General features: G+C 37.3%; 1 protein-coding gene across 4 annotated transcripts in view; it reads left to right on the top strand.

The window, feature by feature from the left end:
• LOC115216697 overlaps positions 1-10,674 on the top strand; it is a 223,727-nt gene that overhangs the window by 163,158 nt on the left and 49,895 nt on the right. The window lies entirely within an intron of this gene.

Below are 10,674 nucleotides of genomic sequence, written 5' to 3'. Positions count from 1 at the left end.
GACTTTGCACCATGCTACACAAGCAGGAGAATCCAGACATGGCTGTCAGACAATTTCTGTGACTACATCAGCCCTAACATTTGGTGCCTAACTCCCCAGACTGCAAGCCTCTTGATTATTATGTATGGGGTGCAGTTGAGTGAGAGACTAACAAAACTCCTTGTACCACCAAAGATGAATGAAGGCAAAGATTTACCAACTTAAACATGGAGACCATCCAGAAGTGTTGTAGGAGATGCTGAAGTTGTCTGGAAGGCCATGGTTGAAGCCAATGGTGATTCCATAGAATAAATTTACACTTTAGTATTTCAAGATATTTTTATGTAATTTTAGTAAATATATCTGTTAAAATGTGAATTGTTATTTTCCTTTTTGGGTAATTTAGAGGACAATATATTCAACAAACACACCCTATATATGTGTGCATGTGTGTATCTATGTATATATATGTGCATGTGTGAATGTATATATATATATATATATATATATATATATATATATATATGTGTGTGTGTCGGTGGCACATAAAATCACCCACTACACTCTCGGAGTGCTTGGCGTTAGGAAGGGCATCCAGCTGTAGAAACACTGCCAGATCTGACTGGCCTGGTGCAGCCTTCGGGCTCGCCAGACCCCAGTTGAACCGTCCAACCCATGCTAGCATGGAAAGCGGACGTTAAACGATGATGATGATGATGATACACGCACATACACGTATATATAAAATGAGGGGTGCTCAATAAAGATTTCCCCTGACCCACTTCTGGTTACTGCAGGAAGCATAACTTGTACACATATAATCATACATGTCTCTACATGTCATATTGTAAATTGCAGCTTTTCACTAGTATTCGTTTGTCTTTTATGGCTGCTGAAGTGGACTAAGGTGTTACGATGGAGGCAGTTGAATTCAGATCAGTGATCAGGTTCTTATACCTGAAAGGTCGTACACCAAAAGAGGCTTTTGATGAAATGAAAGAAGTTTATGGTGACGATGCACAATCATACGATGTAGTCAAGCACTGGCATTGCCAGTTGAGATGTAGTCAGACATTGGTGGAAACTGCTCCTATTCCCAGATGACCACATTCTGCCATTGATGACAATACCATCCATAAAATGAAACCCACCATTTGGAGGCTTGCCACATAGCCATTTGGTAACTAGCCCAAGAAGGGAAGATTAGTGTAAGGTTTTCTGGCAAAGGGCACCACAATTAATGGGGCGTATTATGCTTCTCTGCTGCAGAAATTGCAGGACACTATCAAAGCAGACAGGTGTGGCATACTGACCAAAAGTATCTGCTCCCTCCAACACAACACCCCAGGTCACAATGCACATGTTGCCCAGATGAAAGCGCACTCTTGCAGCTATGAAATCCTTCCTTATTCCCCTTACTTTCCTGATCTTGCACCATCTGACATCCGACTCTTTCCAACCTTGAAGTCTTTTTTGAAGAGGAAGCACTTTTCGGATGATGATGATGAACTTATTTCCAAAGTAAAGTCTTGGCTCCAGATGCAACCTCCCTAACTTCTACAGCCAAGGTTTGCACAGCTGCTTAAAGCAATGGGAGAAATGTGTTACCATTGGTGGTGGCCATGTAGAGAAGGACTAATAATTATGCCAAGTTTCATTTATCCCAGTTCCTGGGAAGTGGGTCAGGGGAAATATCCAAGGAACACCCCTCGTATATGTATCTCTCTCTCTCTCTCTCTCACTCTCTCTCTCTCTCACTCTCTCTCTATTTCTTTATATAAGTGTGCTGTGCGCGAGAAGACCTGGCAGGACAAGTGAGTCCATAACCCGTGGCCTTCTACATGGGATGGAGCCAGCCTACGTATGCATACCTTCCCTTCTTGGGACACAAAACTCTACTTGTGAAGACGTGTTGAGGCAAGTGAGGATCAGAATCGAAATCGATCAATGGAAATTGCGGATGTGCTACCAGTGCCGGTGGCATGTCGAAACTCTGCTTGTGAAGACCCGTTGAGGCAAGTGAGGATCAGAATCGAAATCGATCAATGGAAATTGCAGATGTGTTACCAGTGCTGGTGGCATGTAAGAGAACTTTCCGTTTCGCGACCGTTGCCAGCACCGCCCCGTTTCGTGTCCGTTGCCAGCCTCGCCTGGCCCTCGTGCCGGTGGCACATAAAAAGCACCATCCGTTCGTGGCCGTTTGCCAGCTCTGTCTGGCACCAGTGCGGGTGGCACGTAAAAAGCACCCACTACACTCACGGAGTGGTTGGCGTTAGGAAGGGCATCCAGCCGTAGAAACACTGCCAGATTTGACTGGGCCTGATGAAGCCTTCTGGCTTCACAGACCCCAGTAGAACCGTCCAACCCATGCTAGCATGGAAAACGGACGCTAAACGATGATGATGATGATGATGATGATGATATATATATATATATATTATATATATATAGATAGATAGATAGATATGAGAAAGCTGTCATCTGCAATCGATTGTGGCTTGGTAATATGTACCATGCTTTTGCTAATTGTTTTAGGTGTGTTTGTAGTTGCAAGCAGACATAGATATCCTTTGACTCACCAGCATATTTAGGGTGTAATAGCAGGAGGGAGAGAGAGAGAGAGCTGTACCACCACTCAGCTGGTACTTATTTTGAGCTGAATAGACTGGGGCAGCTCAGTAACTGAAAGCCATGATATTATGGTTGTAAGCCAAACAACTTAAACTCTAGGCTATGCACACACACACACACACACACACGCAGTGTGAATGGCAGTTTAGCTTTATAAAATATACTCATGTTTCAGTAAACTGATCATCATTATTATGTAAGGCAGTTAGCTACATTGTACAATACAGTTGACACACTTCCTTGGCACTCTGTCTTTGATTACAAGTCACTTTTTCAGTGTAGAGAGACATATATATATACACGTATACATATGTATGTGTGTGTGTGTGTGTGTTATATAGTGAAAGAGAGAGGTACTGTTTACATATTGTAATCTCACAATCTGAGGGGGAGTAAGGTGGCGAGCTGGCAGAAATGTTAGCATGCTGGGTGAAATGCTTAGCAGTATTTCATTTGCCTTTACGTTCTGAGTTCAAATTCCACCGAGGTCAACTTTGCCTTTCATCCTTTCGAGGTCGATAAATTAAGTACTCGATCTGTTCGACTGGCTCCCTTCCCCAAAATTTCCGGCCTTGTGCCTAGAGCAAAGGGAGTAATAAGAGGTAACGGAAACAATTGAAATTGGAAAACGTTATTTTTTTGCAAATCACTTGCCAAACAAGCTTGGGACTTGTTTTGCATATATATTTGTCATTGCAACTATTCTGTTTGATATTTAAAAATTCGTAAATATAATTGCAGCGTGGAAGGTGTTTGTAAGCCATTTAAGAAACACACAAAAGCCGTTCGATTCACTTCAACATTTAAGTTTAATTTGTCAAAATATTTTCGTCGCTAAAATCTGCGACCTGTTCACTGGCAAAAATCTGTGCTGCACGGATTTCTGTCAGTGAACAGGTTGCTGTCTTATAGCGACGAAAATATTTTGACAAATTAAACTTAAATGTTGAAGTGAATTGAACGGCTTTTGTGTGTTTCTTAAATGGCTTACAAACACCTTCCACGCTGCAATTGTTTTCGTTCCAGCACACGATCTCAGATCAAGTCACTCGCTATGGAAGCACATCTCCGTAAATATAATTATTGGTTGAAAAGTGAAAGAAAAATAATCCCAAACTGCTAAACTGAAACCATGGAAACCAAAGGAAAACTATATGTACATACATACTGATATATATACAGACATACATATACAGACACCTATGTATGTACATACATACAGAGACAGACAGGTATATGTATACAAACATGCATGCATACATACATATACTGACAGACATGCACATATATAAACATGCATACAAACATGTATACTTAGATGTGCATGCACTCATACACATACATATGAAATAAACATCAGAGATGTCTTGTTACTAAAAGAAGATGTTGCATACTCTTTCTTTTAATGGTGTCTCAGTCATTTATATTGTTAGGAACCCTTCTGTATCTTCAGCAGATATCTTAGCTCCTCATTTTTTAGACTGCAAATAACACCTGAGCAGAGTAGCAAAAGCTGAATTATTGTTTACCTGCAGAATGGTTCCATCTGCATTATCTTGTCAGCTGCGATCACCTTGAACTGATCTTAGCTACTACAGCTTTCTCCTCAGTTGTTTGTGTTCTAAACCAATGTTTCGGCAAGAAATAGCACACTGAACTGATACATGAATCTGTAAAATCCATCATGGACATAGCTGCTGTATGTCTAACGTCACACCTAACTAAAATATCTCTTTTACTCTTTTACTTGTTTCAGTCATTTGACTGCGGCCATGCTGGAGCACCGCCTTTAGTCGAGCAAATCGATCCCGGGGACTTATTCTTTGTAAGCCCAGTACTTATTCTATCGGTCTCTTTTGCCGAACCGCTAAGTTACGGGGACGTAAACACACCAGCATCGGTTGTGAAGCAATGCCAGGGGGACAAACACAGACACACAAACACACACACACATACATATATATATATACATACACACATATATACGACAGGCTTCTTTCAGTTTCCGTCTACCGAATCCACTCCCAAGACACTTGCCCAAGATGCCACGCAGTGGGACTGAACCTGGAACCATGTGGTTGGTTAGCAAGCTACTTACCACACAGCCACTCCTGCGCCTATCATGCATAACTAAAAAAAAATTATATCATCTTGAAATTCTTTTTAGTTGTGTGGCCTATCTGATTATGAGCCATGTCTCATGTGGCCTGCTTATCAAAGAAAGGTTGCCCATGCCTGCTGTAGATATAAACAATTTTATATTTGTAGAAATCTTAGTCAAAATGGCTGCCCTTTCAGGGGTTTTGTAAAGGATTTCCATTAGCTGTCTTTAACCCTCTCTTGTTTCTTTTTTGGTTTCTGCATTTTTGAAACAAGAAAATTTAGTTTCCCATATTATTATTATTATTATTATTATTATTATTATTATTATTATTATTATTAGTTTTAACACAAAGAATGCAAATCTCTACAAGAGTGAATTGTTTTATTTTTTGTGTTTATTTCCAATTTTTTTTTTTAATGATTAGTATCTACCATTGCATGTTATCTCTGTTACTTTTGTGTCGTTGTGTCTCTCAGGTAATTTTCTTCGTCACTGAGTCAATATTTTAATGAGTCTTGCTTTCTCTGTTACAGTGTCTTTAGACAACAGAAGTGTTATTGAAGGTATTCCTTCCATATTTCATTTCAGACATTGTGTATCTAAGGCTACATTATTCAATATGTTCAAATCTTTTGCCAAAAAAAAAAAAAAAAATTATAATAATTTGAAAAAAGCCCTACCCTGTTGAGCAACCATATACATGTTCCATTGTGGCACATTGCATATGAAGTCAAAATTACTGAGTTCATTGTATGTATCCATACATATGTTTGTGTCTGTGCATTTATCTGTGTGTGTGTGTGTGTGTGTGTGTGTGTAAAATGCAGGATTTAAATGTAAGTTCCTATAAGTTTCATGTGATGATAGTACAATTGTTGGACAAGCTTGTATAGCATACCATATGCTGTCCTGGAATCTTTCGGATCCAAAAGGGATATGCTGTATAAGCTCATTGGACTATTGTACTATTAGAACATGAAAGTTATATACATTATTTACATTCGACGGATATTTGTCCTCATCTTGTTTGTTGTTTACACAACATTTCGGCTGATATACCCTCCAGCCTTCTTCAGGTGTCTGGGGGAAATTTTGAACCTGGGTTCTCATTCCTAAGGTATACGTTGAATGTAAATAATGTAAATAATCCCTCATGTCTTAAATATAGAACTGTATGGAACTTATAGTTGTTCATATTTAAATCTTGTGTTGTGTATTTATTAAATGATATTTATCACTTGCTGAATAAAGTACTATTTGTTGATCACACACACACACACACACACACAAAAAAAAACGGAACGGTACAGTGTATATAATATATATGCATACACACACACACACTCACACACACACACTCACACACACACACACACACACACACACACACACATGTGCCCAACATTGCATGAATCAGAAGGAGTGAAACAAATTTTAACTTTAGAAAACCTAGCTGTGAGAGGAAATTATAAGAATGTAGACAAATACCTTTTGTGCTTTCAACAGATTTTCATTAAACAATATATTTAATGTATAACACATTATGAATCAGATGGATTGAAACAAATTTAAACATTAGATAGCTTTGGCTATTAGAGGAAACATTTTTTCAATGTTTATGATGTGTGGTAAAATGAAATTGGGTATGCTTCATCTGAGGAGCAGTAAAGAAACTGTGAAGCTATCTTTAAGGAGTCTCTTCCTCTTTTTTCTGTGCATTGAAAGCATAGAAGGAACATGTTTACATTCTTATAATTTTCTCTCTCAGCTAAGGTTTTCTAATATATAAATGTATAAATATTTGATATTAATATGCTTATCACCTGTCATATATGTATAGGTGGCGAGCTGGCAGAAACATTAGCACGCCGGACGAAATGCTTAGCGTATTTCGTCTGTCGTTACGTTCTGAGTTCAAATTCCTTTGCCTTTCATCCTCTCGGGGTCGATAAATAAAGTACCAGTTTCGCACTGGGTCGATATAATCGACTTAATCCCTTTGTCTGTCCTTGTTTGTCCCCTCTATGTTTAGCCCCTTGTGGGCAATAAAGAAATGTATATGTATATGTATGTATATGTGTGTGTATGTATGTATCTATGTATATACACAAAAACACACCCACATATTTGTAAACAAGACATTTTAAATCCTGTGGCCAGTCACTCTTGAATCAACTATAAAACTATTTCATGTATTATTATGCACACACACAATATTCTTTACCTTCTACTGTTTTCTTGCCATTTGTTTACAAGTATTATAAATTTTATTGGCAAAATATTTTTCGGGGAACGATTTACAATTTATAACATCTCTACTATGGAAAATTATTGCTCTGCTTTACAAGATTTCACTTTACGAGTGGTCTCTGGGAACAAATTAACTCATATATCGAGGCATCACTGTATATATATATATATATATATATATATATATATATATATATAAAATGATATAATAATAATAATAATAATAATAAAATAATAATAATAATAATGATAATAGGGAGTATAGCTCCAAACTTACAGGGAAAAATTCAATTTAGTATTAAATCAAATTTCACAATATAAATATTTAAAATATAAATTAGAGATAAAACCACTATTATGCAACTCAAACAGTGATAGATATAAACCAATACATAAATAACAAATAAAATATATTTTTATAAAACATATAACTAGATCTCAAAAAGTATAAAAATGAATGATCAATATATAATAAGTAAAATTTTTATACTTTTTGAGATCTAGTTGTATGTTTTATAAAAATATATTTTATTTGTTATTTATGTATTGGTTTATGTCTATCATTGTTTGAGTTGCATAATAGTGGTTTTATCTCTAATTTATATTTTATATATATATATATATATGTTGAAACTGAAATCAAAATCAAAGTGAAATTCGATGACGGGCACGAGCACCATACGAGCGTGATCGTTGCCAGCCTCGCCTTACTGGTACTTGTGCCCTGTGCTAGTAGGGTGCTAAGAGCACCATCTGAGCATGATCGTTGCCAGAGCGGCTAACTGGCTTCTGTGCCTGTGGTATGTAGGAGGCACCATTCGAGTGGGATCGTTACTAGCATCGCCTTACTGGCACCTGTACTGTTGGCATGTGTAAAAAGATTTGAGCGAGGTCATTGCCAGTACTGCCTGTCTGGCCCAAAAAATTTGAGCGAGGTTGTTGCCAGTACCGCCTGACTGGCCCATGTGTAAAAATTCGAGTGAGGTCGTTGCTAGTACCGCCTGACTGGCCCCCGTGCCTGTGGCACGTAAAAGCATCCACTACACTCTCGGAGTGGTTGGCGTTAGGAAGGGCATCCAGCTGTAGAAACTCTGCCAGATCAAGACTGGAGCTTGTTGCAGCCATCTGGTTCGCCAGCCCACAGTCAAACTGTCCAGCCCATGCTAGCATGGAAAGTGGACGTTAAACGATAATGATGATGCTGATGATATATATATCATATGATCATGTGATAAACCAAACTAGTGGGTGTTATTTAACATCATTGGTCACAGTGTGCTTTCATATTGCTTTAGCTTTCGAGTGATGCCACCCTGCTGGCTAGATGAGTAGGTATATGTGAAATATAGGAGTTTTGCCTCTAGTGCAAGAATCTATGTGGTTACTTAGTGGAATTTGATGGTATTGTGGGAGATTTATCTTTTCTTTATGGACCGCTACACTTCTACGTAAAGGAAGGCTTGTTTGTCCAACATAATTGTGTTGGCAACCAGCGCATGTGAGAACGTAGATGAGGTTCTCAGAGGAACAGGAGAAGTTAGTCTTGATTTTAAACTTTGTTCCTTGTTTGAAAGTAAATTCAGAGCCTTCAAGTAGGAAGGGGTAGGTACCACAGTTAGGGCATGCACATTTTTTAACTGATGGGGTGGATGTGGTGTGTGAAGTTTGGCATTTGTCAAGAGTTTTTTTCAAATATTTATGTTGCCTTTTGCATTTAAGGATTTTATGTGTATTGATAATATTATTCATTTTTGGGTCTGTGGACAGTAAAGGGAGGTTTTGTATGATTGCGGTGTATGCTTCGATAATTTTGGGGTTGTGGGTGGAAATGTATGGAAGTATTTTGGGGTTGTGTGTGTTACTGTGTTGGGTGGTTTTCAGTGTATTATTGTCTAGTTCTTTGGCATGTTTTATTCCATACTCTATGAGTGTGGAGGGATATTGGCGTTGTAATAGTGTTTTTTTTTTGAGGTCTTGAAGGCATATTTCTCGAGTTTTTGGATCTGAGACAATGGTGCATACCCTTTTAACTAAGTTGAAAGGGATATTTATCTTGGTGTGTTTTGGGTGGCATGAGCTGAAGAGGAGGTATTGTGAGTTTGTAGGTTTGTGGTAGATGTCTGTTATGATTTGGTTGTTAGGTGTTTTTATAATTAGGAGATCAAGGAAAGGGAGATAATGTTTGCTGAATTCCATAGTGAATTGAATGTTTGGATGTATGTTGTTCAGTGTGGTTTCGAATTCCAGAAGCTTTTCATAAAATTCTTTCCATATGATGAAACAATCATCTAAGTATCTTTTCCAGTTTTCCATTAAGTAGATGTGGAAAAAGTATCCAAATTTCTGGTATGATATCTCATAGAGTGATAGTTCGAAGAAACCCATTATGAGGTTCGCAAGGACTGGTGCAGCTTTGGTACCCATCGCAATACACATTTTTGATGGTAGTGTGTGTTTTCGAAGAGGAAATAATTGTTTGTCAGAATGAACTTGAGTGATTCTGTAATGAAGGTCTTGTGAATGCAGTCAGGGAATGCCTCTGGGTGTTTCTCTAGCCAGAAATCAATTGCCTCAATACCATATTCATGTGGGATGTTGGTGTAGAGGTTGATGACATCAAAGGATACCAGGAGCGCCTCCTCGTTAACTGTTTTCGGGAGGTGTTTGAGCACGTCCAGATCATCCCTAATGAAACTTTTGATGTGAGTAAGGAAGGTTTCAAAAGGTTGTCCAGGAAATTACTCAAGTGGTGTGTTTCGCAGGAGGTGCCAGCCACGATGGGCCTTAGTTTTAGGTCCTCCAGTGCTTTGATGTTGATGAGTGTATGTATAAATATATGTATACATATATATTTATATATATATATATATGTATGTATGTATAAATATATGTATGCATATATATATATATATATATATATGTATGTATCTATGTATAAATATATGTATACATATATATATATATATATATATGTATGCATATCTGTATGTGTATATATATACATATATATATATATATATATATATATATATATATATATATATATATATATATTTAAAAACGGAGATGTGGAACACGAGTTGTGATATATAAAAAAGGAAATGAAGAAAATTCTGACAAAATAATTTAAGTAATTTAAGTAATTTAATTAGGTGAAAGTTCTTTTTACCGGTTGCGCATTTGTTATGCTTATCAAAAGTTTTTTCCTCTTTTGATAAGCATAACAAATGCGCAACCGGTAAAAAGAACTTTCACCTAATTAAATTACTTAAATTACTTAAATTATTTTGTCAGCATTTTCTTCATTTCCTTTTTTATATATATATATAGGCTGCTTGACAAAAAGTTACTAATCGAATAAGTTCCCAACTTAAAATAAGTACTGCGGTTGATTTGTTTGACTGATCCGCATTATGTTCACAGTGCTATGACTGAAATCATTAACATCTTAACAACATACGTGTTCCTATGTGGAATTTCGAACTCTGCAATAAATCTTTCACATTCTAAAGAAATTAATTTATTTTGCAAGTAATTCTGTGTTATTTTACAATAATAGCAGAAGTGGCTGGAGATAAGGGTTGTAATGAGATAAAAAGTAGGCGATTAGTTGCAGTTGATGGGAGAGAGGGAGAGAGAGTGATGGCTGGCTGTAGAATTGGGCAAAGTTAAAGTGTATTGCACGGTAAAAAGAGGGTAATCTGATACAG

This window comes from Octopus sinensis, linkage group LG10 (assembly GCF_006345805.1).
Source record: "Octopus sinensis linkage group LG10, ASM634580v1, whole genome shotgun sequence".
Taxonomy (NCBI): domain Eukaryota; kingdom Metazoa; phylum Mollusca; class Cephalopoda; order Octopoda; family Octopodidae; genus Octopus; species Octopus sinensis.
This window is presented reverse-complemented; position numbering and strand designations above follow the sequence as displayed.